Source organism: Oryctolagus cuniculus, chromosome 19 (assembly GCF_964237555.1).
Source record: "Oryctolagus cuniculus chromosome 19, mOryCun1.1, whole genome shotgun sequence".
Classification (NCBI taxonomy): Eukaryota; Metazoa; Chordata; class Mammalia; order Lagomorpha; family Leporidae; genus Oryctolagus; species Oryctolagus cuniculus.
This window is the reverse complement of record NC_091450.1, coordinates 24,707,188-24,722,765: the sequence shown is the minus strand read 5'-3', so window position 1 is coordinate 24,722,765 and position 15,578 is coordinate 24,707,188. Positions and strand designations below refer to the sequence as shown.

At 50.2% G+C, this 15,578-nt stretch overlaps 1 protein-coding gene across 2 annotated transcripts in view; it reads left to right on the top strand.

Annotated features, from left to right (window-relative positions):
* SNX29 (sorting nexin 29) overlaps window positions 1-15,578 on the top strand; it is a 478,886-nt gene that overhangs the window by 63,975 nt on the left and 399,333 nt on the right. The window lies entirely within an intron of this gene.

The window sequence follows — 15,578 nt, the reverse complement described above, 5'->3', positions numbered from 1 at the left end:
CCTGTTTGCCATCTGTAAGAGGGGGTGGTGGGGGATCTCATCTCTCCAGGGCATTGTTAACAGCAGTCAGAGAGACCAGACGTGGAGACTTGGTTTGTAGCAGGTGCTTCAGCTCCTGACTCCTAATGAGTTTAACCCTTTGCCTTCCTTGCCCCAGGATGCTCCTGCTGTTTAGCCTCTTCCCTCTCATCCTCCCTTAGGGCTCTGACCTGCTGGCCTTAGAGGGATGGCTCTTTGTGTTCCCATCCCGACTGGAATTCTTGTCTTTGTTACTTGGCTCTGATAATGAGAGATGCAAGGCATCACTGACGTTCCCTGCTGTCTGAGCATGAGGTCTGCACCTGCCTGTGGGAAAGACGGATGAAGGGATGGGCAGTCTGGCTGTTTTCTGCTGACCAGAATGTGCTTGGTGGCCTCCTGCCAGTTAGAAGCAGAGGACAGACCAGACTAGCTTAGCCCCTGGGTGGCCGCCACAGGCCTCATTGTCCTCATTGTGAGCGGTGTCAGTTAACCATTCACTGCCTGCCATGTAGTCCACATAGTCCTTGGCTGATTCAAACCTTGCCTTCTAGTGAGTTTTTTCTTTTTGTTTTTAAAGATTTGTCTATTTGAAAGACAGAATTAGAGAAGTAGAGGCAGAGAGGTCTTCCATCCGCTGGTTCACTCCCCAGATGGCTGCAATGGCTGGAGCTGTGCCAATCTGAAGCCAGGAGCTTCTGGGTCTCCCATGCGGGTGCAGGGGCCCAAGCACTTGGTCCATCTTCCACTGCTTTCCCAGGCCATAGTAGAAGGCTGCATGTAAGTGGAGACGTACAGGATGCTGGCACTGCAGGCAGCGGCTTTACCCCTACGCCACAACGCCAGCCCCCTAGTGAGCGTTTTCAAAAATCCTCAGGAGGGGGAGGTGAAGGATTGCATGGAAGAGGCCCTTGCTCCTGTCCTCCTGCCTGCTGCATCAGGACCTGCCTGCAGAGGTTGGGACTCGGCTCCAGAGTCAGGTGACGGAGTGGAAATCGCAGCTCAGGGACGCGGCACCCAGGAGCTCTCCAGGGCCTCTCTGAGCTTCTGTAAAATAAGGGTGAAAACAGGACCTGGGGTCCACACTGTGGCGTAGCGGTGAGGCCGCAGCCTGCAGTGCTGGCTGGCATCCTGTAAAGGTGCTGGTTTGAGTCCCGGCTGCATCACTTTTTTTTTTTTTTTTTTTTTTTTAAGTTTTTAAGCTTTTCATGCAGTGAGAGAAATGCATAGCTGAGTGAGGGCACTATCCAAGAAAGGGGAAATCTGGATTCATACTGAGCACCAGGAGCCAGCCACGTGGAGGAGCATGTGTGCCAGAAAGCATGGGGTGGGTGGCCTGAGGTCGGGGGTGGGGGGCAGCAAGGGGATTCAGGGCAAAATGGGCAAAAGGAAAAAAGGGGCCGGGCCCACCGTGTTCCAGGCCTTTAATCCACTTCCAAAGGGGAGTGGTTAACTAGTCTGATTGGCAGGTAGGCACACAGGTGTGGTCAGGTAGGGGCATGAGGTCACAAAGGGGCATGGTCTTCCAGCTCACAGACCTGATTCATTTTGTCCTATATGCTGGCCTACAACATTCCCCCCTCAGAGACTCCGTTTCCTTAATCCTAAGGGATGTTGAAAGGTGTAGAATCATCACATCGTCTGTAGCTGCTTCCTGCTTGGGGGTGGGAGGTGTACAGTGCAGGCCCTGCCTGTCCTGGGTCTGGAGGTCTCTGCCTATCTCCTCTAACAAATTTGCTTTGTGAGCTGGAGCAGTCTTGGTCACCACCAATGGCTGTGTCCCCTGTATGGTCAGTTATTCTCAGATGTCGAGTTCTGAAACATGTGTGTATTAATTAGCATAAGCAAAACTGGAACAAGACTAATTGCAAGTAGAATGCCCCATCGGATGGAAAGAACTTATCTTACTGACTCCCAGATGGTGGGCGGGGATCGGCTACCCTTATGTAGATTATAAGCCCATTTATTTAGCTTGAGCATAGAGAATTATAATAGAAGAGCCATTAGGGGTTTTATTGTCAGTAACAGTTCTCAGAATCAAAAGAGGAGGCAGGCACAGCATGGCTGCCTTGAGGTACAGCAGTCTTGATGTCGGGAAGGCAAAGGATTTACTCATCTTTGACTGCAGATCTCTGATTGGCTGACAGGAAGAATCAGGCGTGTCTTTGGAATTCACCTGTGAAGGTGAATCCCAATTTCACTGAGGTAGCACCTGCTAAGAGACCCCTTCCATTTAGGCTGCAGCTGATCTGAAGAGGATCTTGCTGTGAATGGCTTGCTCAGGAATTCCTAGCGTTGGAGCTTTTGTTAAAAGCTCCTTAATTCCCGAGCAGAAAATGGCCCAAGTGCTGGAGCTCCCCTGTCCAGCACAGTGCGTCTGTGTCAGGGGCCTTTTAAAGCTTAGAATCCAAACCCTGGAGTCTGTTTTCCATGGAATCCTGTCATCAGCAATTCCCAGTGTTGGAGCCTCTATTAGGAGCTCCTTAATTCTTTGGAATAATTCTTGTAGCTAACCTGTCCAGCACAGTGTCTGCATCAGGGCCTTTTTTTTTTCTTGAAAATTATTTTTTTTTATTTGACAGATAGAGTTAGACAGTGAGGAAGAGAGACAGAGAGAAAGGTTTTCCTTCTGTTGGTTCACCCCCCAAATGGCCCCTCTGCCGGAGCTGCGCTGATCCGAAGTCAGGAGCCAGGTGCTTCCTCCTGGTCTCCCACATGGGTGCACGGACTCAAGGACCTGGGCCATCCTCCACTGCCTTCCTGGGCCACAGCAGAGCTGGACTGTGCAACCGGGACTAGAACCTGGGGCGCCAGCGCCGCAGACGGAGGATTGGCCTAGTGAGCCACAGCGCCGACCAGGGCCTTTTTTTTTTTTTTTTTTTTTTTAAAGATTTTTTATTTATTTGAAAGTCAGAGTTACACAGAGAAGGAGAGGCAGAGAGAAAAGTCTTCACTCTGCTGGTTCACACCCCAGTTGGCTGCAACGGCGGAGCTGCTCCAATCCGAAGCCAGGAGCCAGGAGTTTCTTGAGGGTCCCTTGTGTGGGCGCAGGGGCCCAAGGACTTGGGCCAGCTACTAGTGCTTTCCCTGGCTATAACAGAGAGCTGGATCGGAAGTGGAGCAGCTGGTACTCGAATTGACGCTCTTACGGGATGCCGCGGTTTTTACCCGCTACGCCTCAGCACCAGCATCAGGGCCCTTTTAAAGCACATATGTAAAAGCTTGGAATGCAAATCTTGGAATCCAGATTCCACAGAACCTTGCCATTCTCAGAAATATCCTTAGATGCCTTTAAAATGTAGAATAGCTTTTCTTCTTTGACTGAAAGAGCACACTTTTTCAGGGTTAATTTACCTCTTGTTTTGAAACCTGAGCTTTGTTTGGAAGTTCTGTGTCCTCACTTCTGATCCTGCTCTCTGCTATGACCTGGGAAAGCCAGAGAAGATGGCCCAGGCACGTGGGCCCCTGCAACGGTGTGGGAGACCTGGAGAAAGCTCCTAGTTTCAGAGTTTCAGACGGGCCCACCTCTGGCTGTTGCGGCCACCTGGGGAGTGAACTAGCAGATGAAAGAACTCTCTTTGTCTCTGTCTCTCTACCTCTGCCTCTCTGCAGCTTTGCCTTTCAAATCAATAAATAAATCTTAAAAAAAAACCCCAAAAACCCAAGACTAAGTGGCACAGCAGTGGTGGGTGCCGGGCCTGCCCAGAGCTGCTGGCCCTGGCTTTGGAGGACAGTCTTTCCAGCAGTTTTCCAGGGTGGGTGGTGGTGTCCTTGTTTTTCAGGTGATGAAACGTAGGCTGGACTAAGTGCCTAAGTCGCCCAGTGTTCCACAGCTGGTCCTGGCGGTGCCAAGGCTTCCAACCCAAGTCAGGTGACCTCAGGCTCCTGCCCCTCCCAGCTCCCCCTCCCCGAGCCCATTACTGCTCCTCCTCAGGCCACTCCAGCCCAGCTAACTAAATTGAAAGTGACAGGGGAGACTAAATCATGGATTAACCCCTGGGCTGTCTTATTAGCTCTGCTCAGGGATGAGGAACACTAGCTTTGGAGGAGAGAAGAGCTGAGCTCTAGGGTACTGACGGAATACAATGTTGTTGGAAATCGCAGTACAGCAGATAACCTGAGTGCTGGCCAGCTTGTTACTGTGGTTGGTTCTCGAGGGATCGGGGGCATGGAGGACTGAATTTGGAAACTGGTGCTTATGGAAAATATTTCAAGTTGCCAATATTTGGAAATTGTAGCATTTCAGAGTGAGAATTGTGGCACATTTGGGACATTGACATGCCTGTCAATGCCTGGGATTGAGTCTTGCCTCTGCCTTCTGATCCAGCCTCTTGCTAACGTACCTGGGAGGCAGTAAGTGATGGCTCAAGAACTTGAGTCCCCACCTCCCACATGGGAGACCTGATTGGAATTCTTGCCTCTTGGGTTTGGCCTGGCCCAGACTTGGCTGTTGTGAGATGGACAATCTCCCTCTTTTTCTCAGTTTCTGTCTCTGTAGCTTTGCCTTTCAAATAATAAAAAAGGAACAAATAAATAAAACTCTTCCAGATTGAATTAAAAAAAAAAAACAAAAACTGGGAGGTTTCATGTTGGGATATGAGCTCCTGCCTTAAACTGGAAACCCTGACTCTGGGCCCACGTGGACTTTGGCAGCGGGGAACACATCACCCTCTGTAGATGGGCAAACTCGAACTCTCACTGTGCTACTGTTTTTCTTTTTCAAGATCAATTTATTCGAAAGAGAGTGACAGAGATATTTTCCATCTACTGATTTACTCCCCAAATGCACATGTCAGCCAGTGGTAGGCCAGGCTGAAGTCAGGAGCCCGAAACTCCACCCTGATCTTCCACATGGGTGGTAAGGGCACCAGTAATCGCGTCATCAACCTGCCTCCTGGGCACATGAGCGGGGAGCTGGATTGAAAGCAGAGGAGGCCGGCGCCGTGGCTCAATAGGCTAATCCACCGCCTAGCGGCGCCGGCATACCGGGTTCTAGTCCCGGTCGGGGCATCGGATTCTGTCCCGGTTGCCCCTCTTCCAGGCCAGCTCTCTGCTATGGCCCGGGAGTGCAGTGGAGGATGGCCCAAGTGCTTGGGCCCTGCACCCACATGGGAGACCAGGAGAAGCACCTGGCTCCTGGCTTCAGATCAGCATGGTACGCTGGCCGCAGCGTGCCGACCGTGGCAGCCATTGGAGGGTGAACCAACGGCAAAGGAAGACCTTTCTCTCTCTCTCTCACTCTCCACTCTGCCTGTCAAAAAAAAAAAAAAAGGGGGGGGGGCGGGGCAGAAGAGCCAGGATTGGAACCAGGTGCTCCAGTATGGGAAGCGGGCATCCTAAGTGGTGACTTAACCCAGTATGCCGCAATGCCTGCCCTCCCTGCCTTTTTTTGCTGTTGTTGTTAGAATCAAGAAGAAAATACTTCCTGTTACCACTTTGAGGTATTTTCCTGTGGTAGTTTTGGGTCCTGGCCAGTGTGGTCTCCTGGCCTTTACCAGGGGTATCTTTGACCTGGCCATGACTGTAGTTTTTGGGTAGCAAAGCTGCTGTCTCTGCTTGCTCTCCTGCTGCCAGGGGAAGTCTGTGACACTGCGTAGACATGTCAGCTGCCACTCTAATTCTGGGTCACACCCTCTGCCACAGCAGTGACGCTGTGGTTCTCAGCTTGTCCTCCAACCTGGGCCTCGACCTAAACTACTTGGGGGTGCGGGTCAGGGTGGGGTGGGAAAGAGGATGCGTTAGGAGAAGCTCCAGGCAAGGACACCCCAGATTCCAACTGTGCTTATCTGAAATTCAGCAGTTAAAACAAAAGACACCCCCCCCCCCCAAAAAAAATCAGTTTCCAGGCATAAACTTCTTTCAGATTATTTTAAGCTCCGGGTGCATTTCTGGAATACTGAAATGGCCGTTCATTTGGCCCAGCTTTGTAGCTGGGTTTTGGGGAGAGGTTTGCTCCCCTTCTTGTGCGGCTATCGCCGTTTCTGTTCTGTCCTGGTTTTCAGTCCCTCCTTCTCTTGCGCAGGCCTGGTGTTTTCAGCTGCCCATCAGGTGCTCTGTGGGCGGAGCTGTAGGACCGCACTGTGGCCTGGGCTGAGGTTACCTGTCTTCAGAGGGTTTGCTGGTGCTCCTGGTGGCTGTCAGGGCACAGGAAGAGGAGTTTTAGCCAGCCGAGGTCTGAGCTACTTCTCCTCCGGCCCCCAGCGTCTGTGGGGCTGCTTTGCTGCTTCTGCTTTCTAGGGTATGGTTCTCTGGGCTTTCCGGCTTGCATTCCATTCCCATGACTGCTGTGACAAATGACCACACACTGGGTGGTCCGAAACAACAGGGACATCTTCTCTTACGTTCCTGGAGGCTGTATGTCCCTAAGCAAGGTGTCGCCAGGGTTGACCCTTTGAGACAGGATCAGTCCCTAGCTCCCGGTAGATGTGGTCACTCTCTGGCACCAGTCTTGGCACTCCTTGTCTGTGGCTGCATCCCTCTTCGTGTGGCTCCTCCCCTGTGTCTGTCTCTGTGTGTCCTTTCCTCATTTTATAAGGACGTCAGTCATTGGGGCCCGCCCTCATCCGGGGTGACCTACTGTGGCTGATGGCATCTGCAGAGACCCTATTTCTGTAAGGTCACGTTCTGAGTTTTCAGTGGATGTGAGTTCTAGGGGAACACTGTTCGGCTCAGAGCACAGTGGAACCCCCGGGGTGCTTGCCAAGGTCTTTCCTCCTTGGCAGTCACTGAATGTTTGTTCTGAGTCCGTGGGGGTCCTGAAAGCTCAGAGAAGCTTTGTAGTTGGAAAAAGAGGTCCTCGAGGCAAACGAGGCTCCAGTGTAGGACTTGTGTCCCTGGACGTCCTGTCTCTCAAGTCTCCCTTGCCTTTGCAGAGCTCTGGGTCTTCATGCACTTCCCATACTTTTTCTTTGCTCTTTAAAGATTTATTTATTTGAAATGCAGAGTTAAGAGAGAGAGGGAGAGACCTTCATCTGCTGGTATACTCCCCCAGATGGCTGCAATAGGCCAGGGCTGGGCCAGGCTGAAGCCAGGAGCCAGGAATTCCATCTGGGGGTGGCAGGGGCCCAACTGCTTGGGCCGTCTCCCACTGCTTTCCCAGAGGCAAATTAACAGGGAGCTGGATCAAAAGTGGAGCATGTGGGACCTGAACCGTGCTCATATGGGATGCTGGCATGCAGGTGGTGGCTTAACTCGCTGGCCCTAACTTCCCACATTCCTGAGCTGTCATTCTTGGTATACAGCTCCTGTCCACTCTTCATGGTCACAAGATCACTGCCACAGTTCAAAGCATCACGTGTCGCACCACAACCCAAGACCATAAAATAAGCTTTCTCTGTGTCCTTTTAAGTGAGCGACTTTCTTGAAAGTCCCTCATTGAACTTCTGCTTTGTTCTCTTTGGCCCCAGTTGTGTCTCACGTCTATTCGAGACCAGCTACTGACAAGCTGATCATTATTACAGCTGGTTTAATTCAATCCAGACTCAGTCCTCCCCTCCTCTGGCCAAGGAGAGGCCCTTCAGCTACCCCGGAAGCTCTTGGTTACCAACATCTTAGTTCTCTTAGCAGGGAGGAAGGGCCAGGGCTGCTGGGTAAGAAACAGCCAATGCTTTCTGCGGATTCAGGCAACTCTGAGCACTTAGGTTGCAAGACCAGAGTCAGAACACAGACTTCTCAGCACCAAAACAGTCGCTTCCACAGATGATTAATCTAGGGGCTGGCGCCATTGTTCACTTGGGATGGACATCGGAAGTTCTTAGAGCCTTATAAGGTAACTGAGCTACTGAGTTAACCAACTCTGCAGCTGCCTGCCTCTGGGCTGCATGTTAGGTTAGGCATTAAATTCCCCAGTGCTTTAAGCTGTTGTTAGCTGAGTCTCCTTTTAGTTTATTCCCGACACATCCTCACTGACACAGTAAGGGAAAGCAAGACTACCCAATACACAAAGACTTGTGCACCACGAACATCAGGGGTGACGATGATGTGGGCCTGAGTATCTTAGGTTCTCATTCCAGGTTCTTGTTCCAAACAGGGATAAAAATTCAAAGTGGAATCAGCATATATATTACATAAATGAGAACAGGATTTATTTGAGAATACACATTCATGCGTGAGTGTGGGCTGCCCTACTTGATGAAATGCCTATCATGAGTGGGACAAAGTGTTACCGAGAGAGAGAACCTCAGTAGCACTCCCAGTCATGGTCTGGGGCAAACAACAACAACAACACCTCTCCTCTGTTCTCAGCCTCTTTTATGAAGTAGGGCGTGGTGCCATAGCAGGGTGAAGCCATCTGGGAATTTTATGGTACCTCCACGGAGGTGGGGGGTTTATATTGTAACTATATGCTAATCATGATGCCCCCCTCCCCCATCTTGGTCCCAGACGAGACACAGGTGCAGCCTGCACTGGTGGGTGTTTCTGACGGGCAGGTAAGTAGATAAAGTTACATTGCAGGCTGCCAGGATGCCTGCTCGCTTAGGCCTGACTAGCTGCCTATCTGTTTAGTGCTGTTAGCATGATGGCTTTGGAAATGACACCGGGGTGTTTTCTGCTTTTTAAGATGAATTGGCTGACTGTAGGCTGGTGACTCATGCTGACCTGTGATTCAGGGATTTGTTAGAACCCTCGTGTTCTTTATCCCATCTTTCTCCTAAAACGTATTTTACATCTGAAGGTAACATAGCTCAAAGAAGTAAGATAATTTGCCGCCTCTTCTAGGGCCAGTAAGTGGCAGTGCTGGGATTTTTACTGAGGTCTGTGTGGCTGTGATTCTGAAACTCTGCTGTTGTCCATAGTGGCCTGTTATTTTTAGACAGGGTGGTCTCTGAGAGACTGTGGTTCTCCCACTTTGATTTCATGAGTACTGAGAAAGTTGTGATCACATAGGACAGAAGTCGGCAAACTATGGCCCGCCACGTGCTTTTGTAAATAAAGTTTTATTGGAATGCAGCCACAACCTTTCATCATTGTCTGTGGCTGCTCTTAGGTTGGGTAAGGACTGAGAGTCCTGGCTCCTAAAGTATCTGTTTTTTTTGGGCCTTTACAGGAAAAGTTTGCCAGGCTGTATCTTAGAGAACAGAAGATAGGAAGTTCACATTACCCTTCGTCACGTCACTCCCAGTTGTTGGTTGTCCGTGCTCCCTCTTGATGCTACGGCAGGGTACCTTGTCTGTTGGGCTTTCTCTTGACTCAGCAGCTTCTTGCATGGTATCTGGTAATACACAGCTTCTCCAGTGAAAATGTGTTCTATGCATGAATCCCTCGTGATCAGAAGGAAGGAGGTTAATCAGTGTGCCCAGGGCTGCAGACGAAGGGTCCTGGTGCCCAAGGCTGTTGAACCCATGAAGACTAAACTTGAATTTTACAGGTGGCTCAGTAACAGCAGTTGTGTGTCTGGTGCATTCTGAACCATGCCTGTCACCTGTGACTGACTGCTGACACACAGCCCGATGACGGCGTGTTAGCGTTCAAAAGGAGAAATGGGGGGCTGTCTTGTGGTGCCCTGGCTTAAGCTGGTGCCTGTAATGCTGGCATCCCATATGAGAGTGCTTGTTCCAGGCCTGTGATGCCGGCATCCCAATCCAGCTTCCTGCTAATGTGCCTGGGAAAGCAGCAGAAGATGGTGGGCCTCTCCCACCTACATAGGACACCTCCGTGGGTTCCTGGCTTCTGTCTGGGCCAGATCTGGCCATTGTGGCTATTTATGGAGTGAACCAGCAGATGGAAGATCTTTCTGTGTCTCTCTGTCTCTCTCTGTGACTGCCTTTCAAATAAAGGAAATGAATCTTAAACATTAAATCATCAAATCCCAAGGTTATGCCATCAGATGCCAATAACTGCAATGGGTCTTCCTTCTCTAGTACAGTGGGAGATAATTCACTTCTCCATGCTGCATTCTGTATTGGCTTATTAACTGAGCTTCTAGTGGGTACAAAGTGCACCAGTTCCAAGCCAAGCCTTTATAGAGCTCTAGGTCACTTCTAACTTTTACTTTATGCTTTCTCTCTTTTTAAAAAGAAATTATGGGAAAATAAACATAATAAAATTTATAATCTTAACCATTTTTTTGGAAAAGAATTATTTATCCAAAAGGCAAACTGACAGAGAAGGAAGGAAAGAGAAAGAGATCTTCCATTTGTTGGTTTACTCCCCAAATGCTCACAACAGCCAGGGCTGCTAGAAGCCAGGAGCTTAGAACTCCATCCCAGTTTCCCGTGTAGATGGCAGGGATCCAAGTACTTGTGCCTTCATCTTCTGCCTCCAAGGTACGTGGACTGGAAGTTGGATCAGAAGCAGAGGAGCTAGAACCCTGATATGGGCTGTGGGTGTTCCAGGTGGTGGCTTAACACGCCAAGCCACAACACCCACCCCACCTTAACCGTTTTGAGTGCACAGTTTAGTGGCATTAAGTAAATGACATGGCTGTATAATGGCCACCACCACTCATCTTGAGAGCCTTTTCATCTTTCCAAACTGTGTGCCCAAGGAGCACCAGTGCTGACCCTGCCCTCCTGGGCCCTGGTCATCTTTCCAAACTGTGTGCCCATGGGGCACCAGTGCTGACCCTGCCCTCCTGGGCCCTGGTCATCTTTCCAAACTGTGTGCCCATGGGGCACCAGTGCTGACCCTGCCCTGCTGGGCCCTGGTCATCTTTCCAAACTGTGTGCCCATGGAGCACCAGAGCTGACCCTGCCCTCCTGGGCCCTGGTCATCTTTCCAAACTGTGTGCCCATGGGGCACCAGAGCTGACCCTGCCCTCCTGGGCCCTGGCAGCCATTTGTTTATCCCAGGGGACACTGGGTTGCTTCTGCTGGCCGTCGGGACTGGTGCTGCTGTGACCATGGCTATATACTTGTTCTCTGTTCTCGGCTCTTTGGGAATTGCTAGACCACACGGTGCCTCTGCTGAGTTTATTGAAGGATGACCCAATCCTCCCACAGTGTCTGTACCATTTTATGTCCCCACCATCCAGGGCTGTTTTCTTAAAAAAGATTTATTGATTGATTTCAAAGGCAGAGTGATAGGGATGGTGGTGGGGGGGAGAGGGGGAGGGAGAGGTCTTCCATGCACTGGTTTACCCTGCACATGTTCGCAATAGCTGGGGCTGAAGGTGGAAGTCAGGAGCCAAGAACTCCACCTGGGTCTCCTGTGTGGCAGGGACTCCAGCACTTGAGCCATCATTCGCTGCCTCTCAGGCATGTTAGCAGAGCTGGATTGGAAGTGGAAAAGCTGGGGCTTCCAGAATGGGATGGGGGTACCCCAAGGGGTGACTTAACCTGTGTCACAACTGTCACCCTGTTTTTGTTTTTGTTTTTGTTTTTAAAGCAGTAGCCATCCTGGGGCTGGTACTGTGGCACAGTGGGTTAAGGCCCTGCCTTGAAGTGCCAGCATCCCATATGGGTGCTGGTTCTAGTCCCGGCTGCTCTACTTCTGATCCAGCTCTCTGCTGTGGCCTGGGAAAGCAGTAGAAGATGGTCCAGGCCCTTGGGCCCCTGCACCCACATGGGAGACCTGGATGAAGTTCCTGGCTCCTGGCTTCGGATTGGCACAGCTCTGGCCATTGCGGCCATCTGGGGAGTGAACCAGTGCATGGAAGACATCTCTCTCTCTCTCTCTCTCTCTCTCTCTCTGTAACTCTTTCAAATAAATAAAACAAATCCTTAAAGAAATAAAGTAGTAGCCATCCTAATGGATATATTTTTAAAGTCTTTTTTTAAAAAAAAAAATTATTTATTTGAAAGGCAGGGTTACAGAGAGGCAGAGAGAGAGACTGGGGTCTTTCATCCACTGGTGCACTCTCCATATGGCCACAACGTCCTGAGCTGCACCGATCAGGAGCCAGGAGCCTCTTCTGGGTCTCCCACACAGGTGCAGGGGCCCCAGGATTTGGGCCATCTTCCGCTGCTTTCCCAGGCCATAGCAGAGAGCTGGATCAGAAGTGGAGCAACTGGGACTCGAACAGATGCCCATATGGGATACTGGCACTGTGGGTGGTGGCTTTACCCGCTAAGCCACAGTGCTGGCCCCAATAAAATCTTTTCTTTTTTCTCTCTCTCTCTCTCTTTCTTTCTTTCTTTCTTTCTTTCTTTCTTTCTTTTTTCTTTTTTCTTTTTTCTTTTTTCTTTTTTCTTTTTTCTTTTTTTTTTAATGGGAGTGCAACTCTTTGACCTAGCAATTAAGATGCCTGCCTGCATTCCATATCAGAATTTCTGGGTTGGGGCCGGCCCCGTTTGGCTCACTTGGTTAATCCTCCACTTGTGGGTTCTAGTCCCAGTTGTTTCTCTTCCACTCCAGCTCTCTGCTGTGGCCTGGGAAGGCAGAGGAGGATGGACCAAGTGCTTGGGGCCCTGTACCCACATGGGAGACCAGGAGGAAGCACCTGGCTTTGGATTGGCGTAGTTCCGGCCGTAGTGGCCGTTTGTGGGGGGTGAACCAACGGAAGGAAGATCTTTCTCTCTGTTTGTCTCTCACTATCTAACTCTGTAAAAAAAAAAAAAAAAAAAAAAAAAAAAAAAAAAAGAATTCCTGGGTTTAAGTCCTAGCTGTAGCTTCCTGCTAATGTGGCCACAACACCAACACCAGCCCCGCAGTGGGTATTAAGTTGTGTCTTGTTGTGGTTTTGATCCTTTCTGTCTTGAAGTTGCATATTTTATTTCAAAAAGCCATTCCCCAGCCCCTGCCCAGTGCGCCTGGACTCTGCCCTGTCCTGTAGTCCTGAGTCCTTCTCTCCTTAGACCTAGGAGTAACACCATCTGACTTCTGGTTCTCTGAAGGTCAGGGCCTAGGTCCAGCCTTGCTCATCCTTGCAGCTCCAGTGTATTGTAAGGATATCCAGGGTATTGGAGGATCCCTGGCCACCTGCATAGGAGAGGCCACAAAATGACTGCATTCAGAATAGTGACCCAGTGAGGATGTGCTGTCACTTTACCCGGGAAGCTGAGTCCCTACCCTTTGCGATTGTATACAATTGCACAGACAGGTGGAAGCAGGTGCTGTTAACATACACCCACTGTAAAATTTGAGAAGTGGACCTCCTTGATGCTTTGTGGGGATTTCTGCAAAGAGTTGATAGCACTTAATTCGAACCAGGATTTCTATTTTGCTTCACTGGGTCATGTTGTTTTAACAAATGTATTTCTGTAGAAAACTGATCTTGGAGGAAGTGGCATGTGTTAGAAGAATCCTGGGCCCATCGTTTTGATGGTGAGGGGAAGTCCACTCAGCTCAACCCCATCCTGCAATGCTTTCAGTTCCCTCTTTGATGCTTCTGTTACATTCATGAACTTGCCACTTAGCTACTTCTGGTGAAAGAGACCTTGGAAGGAGGTGTGCTAAATGTGTGGGGAAATACTGAGCTCTGTGGTTTAAAAAAAAAGTCTAACAGCTGGGGGTGTGTTTTAGACACTCAAAGCTTAACAGGTTTAGCCACCTCCTGCAATGCCGCCATCCCATATGGATGCAGGTTTGAATCCCGGATGTTCCACTTCCCATCCAGCTCCCTGCTAATGTGCCTGAGGAAGCAGCAGAGGATGGCCCAAGTGCTTGGGCCCCTGACCCACATTGGAGACCTTGATAAAGCTCCTGGCTTCTGTCCGGCGCAGCCCCAGCCATTGTGACCATCTGGGGAGTGAACAATTGGATGGGAGATCTCTGTCTGTCTCTCTTTGCCTCTGTCGCTATCTCTCCTGATCTTTCTGTAACTGCCTTTCAAATGAATAAATAAATAAATCTTTAAAAAAATGCTGCTGCAGATGATTGTATACAATACTGGGGTGACGGGGGTTGAGTCCTGACCTCATTCCTGCTTGCAACATCCTGGGAGGCAGCTGGTGATGGCTTAAGTACTTGAGTCTTTGCCATCTGTGTGAGAAACCTGGATTGAGTTCCTGGCTCCTGGCTTTGCCTTGGTCTAACCCTGGCTATTGTGGGTGTTTGGGGCATGAACCAGCAGATGGAAGAGCTGTCTTTGTCTCTCTTCCTTCCAAATAAAGATAAAATAAACCAATTAAGAAAGAATAAAAAGGTTGACGCCTGGTAGAGAACGGCTGGTCTCATGGATAGAGCCAGAGTCACGGTTCTCTTCCTTTCCTCGTGGGCCACGTGTTAACCTGGGGATTGTGGGGGTGTCTGCAGGCTCCTGGGGGGGGGGTCCCTGGCATTGGGAGTGACAGAGCTCTTGGGCCTGAAGCTGTTGACTAAGGGGTGTGGAAATGCCCCAGCAACATTAAGATCTGGGGTAGCTGGAGTGATGCCTGTTGGGCCTATGTGATCTCTGGCTGTTGATAAGGTGTTCAGTCCTGATGTCTCATAAGCTAAGACCCCCGATTTGGCCTCAGTGTTGTCAGTTACAAGACCACTCCCGTGCATCTTGTACATCTCCTGTGCGAGCGGACATGGCTGTGAGTGCAGGATGGGGCACGCCCCTAAGTGGGAACCAGATAAAAGTTCAAGTCCTGGGTTCTTGGGTGCTCGATCAGTTTTCTGCTTTTTAATAAGGCCATCAAAGGAAGCGGTAACAAGACGTGCTGTGGAGTCAGTCAGCCTCAGAAGCATGCCAAGTGCAAACCAGACGTCAAAGGACAAACGCTGTATAATTCCACTCACAGGAGGGGCCCAGAACATTCAGAATCAGAAAGAGGAAAAGAAGTTGCCAGTGGCTGGGGTGGGGACAGTGGAATTACTGCTGAATGGGTGTGGATTTTCTGTTTGGAATGGAAGTTCAGGAAATGGGGGGTGTTAACTGTTACATAATGCTGTCAGTGGACTGAATGTCAGTGAGTTGTAAAATGGCAAATGTTATTATGTTCCTAAGAAGCCAAAAGTGTATACATTTATGTACTTGATAGTTTTATTATGAATGGTTCTCATTTAAGCCGTGGTTCCTGTGCCCTGGTTCTGGGAGGTGGTCCTGCGGCCTGTGAATGGGGGCTCAGCTGTGCCAGTCCATCGCCTCGCTGGGGGGCTCATCCGGACGGGGATGGGACAGGGATGTGGGAGCAGCTGTGTTCCCCCACTTCTAAGGCCGGAACACGCGAGAACTTGGTTTGCCTTTTGTCCCTGGTGTGGTTGGCACCATGCACTACTGATTTTGTTACTTCCCTCCCTCCTTCTGTTTAGCTGTAGTCTTTGGCTAATGGGCTCCTGGTCTTGCGTGGGACTAGGCTGTGTCCCTTCCAACCAGTCTTTGCATTGTTATTCTGTACTTTGTCTGCTCCCTTGGGGCTTCCTGGGCTTGCTTATCCTTGCCTGAGAGAAGCGGGGATAGAGCTGGCTTTTTCTCATCCCCTCTCTTCCTGCTGCAGTTGTGAATGTGATGCCCGGAGTTGGGACAGTTCGGAGTTCACTGCGGAGGTGAAGGTCAGGACATGGGAGGTTCTGGCCCCGTAGAGCCTCCGACTCAAATGCCTTGGAGAAGTGCAGACTCACTCCATGAGAACGAGATGCCCTTCTTTGTCTGCAGGGAGCAGCTCTTTGTCGTTGGCCTTTCTGCTTTGGGCTGGGCTGTGCTTTGCTGGCTTGTTTCTGAGCGGTGCTCCCACAGTGAGACACTTCGTCTGCTC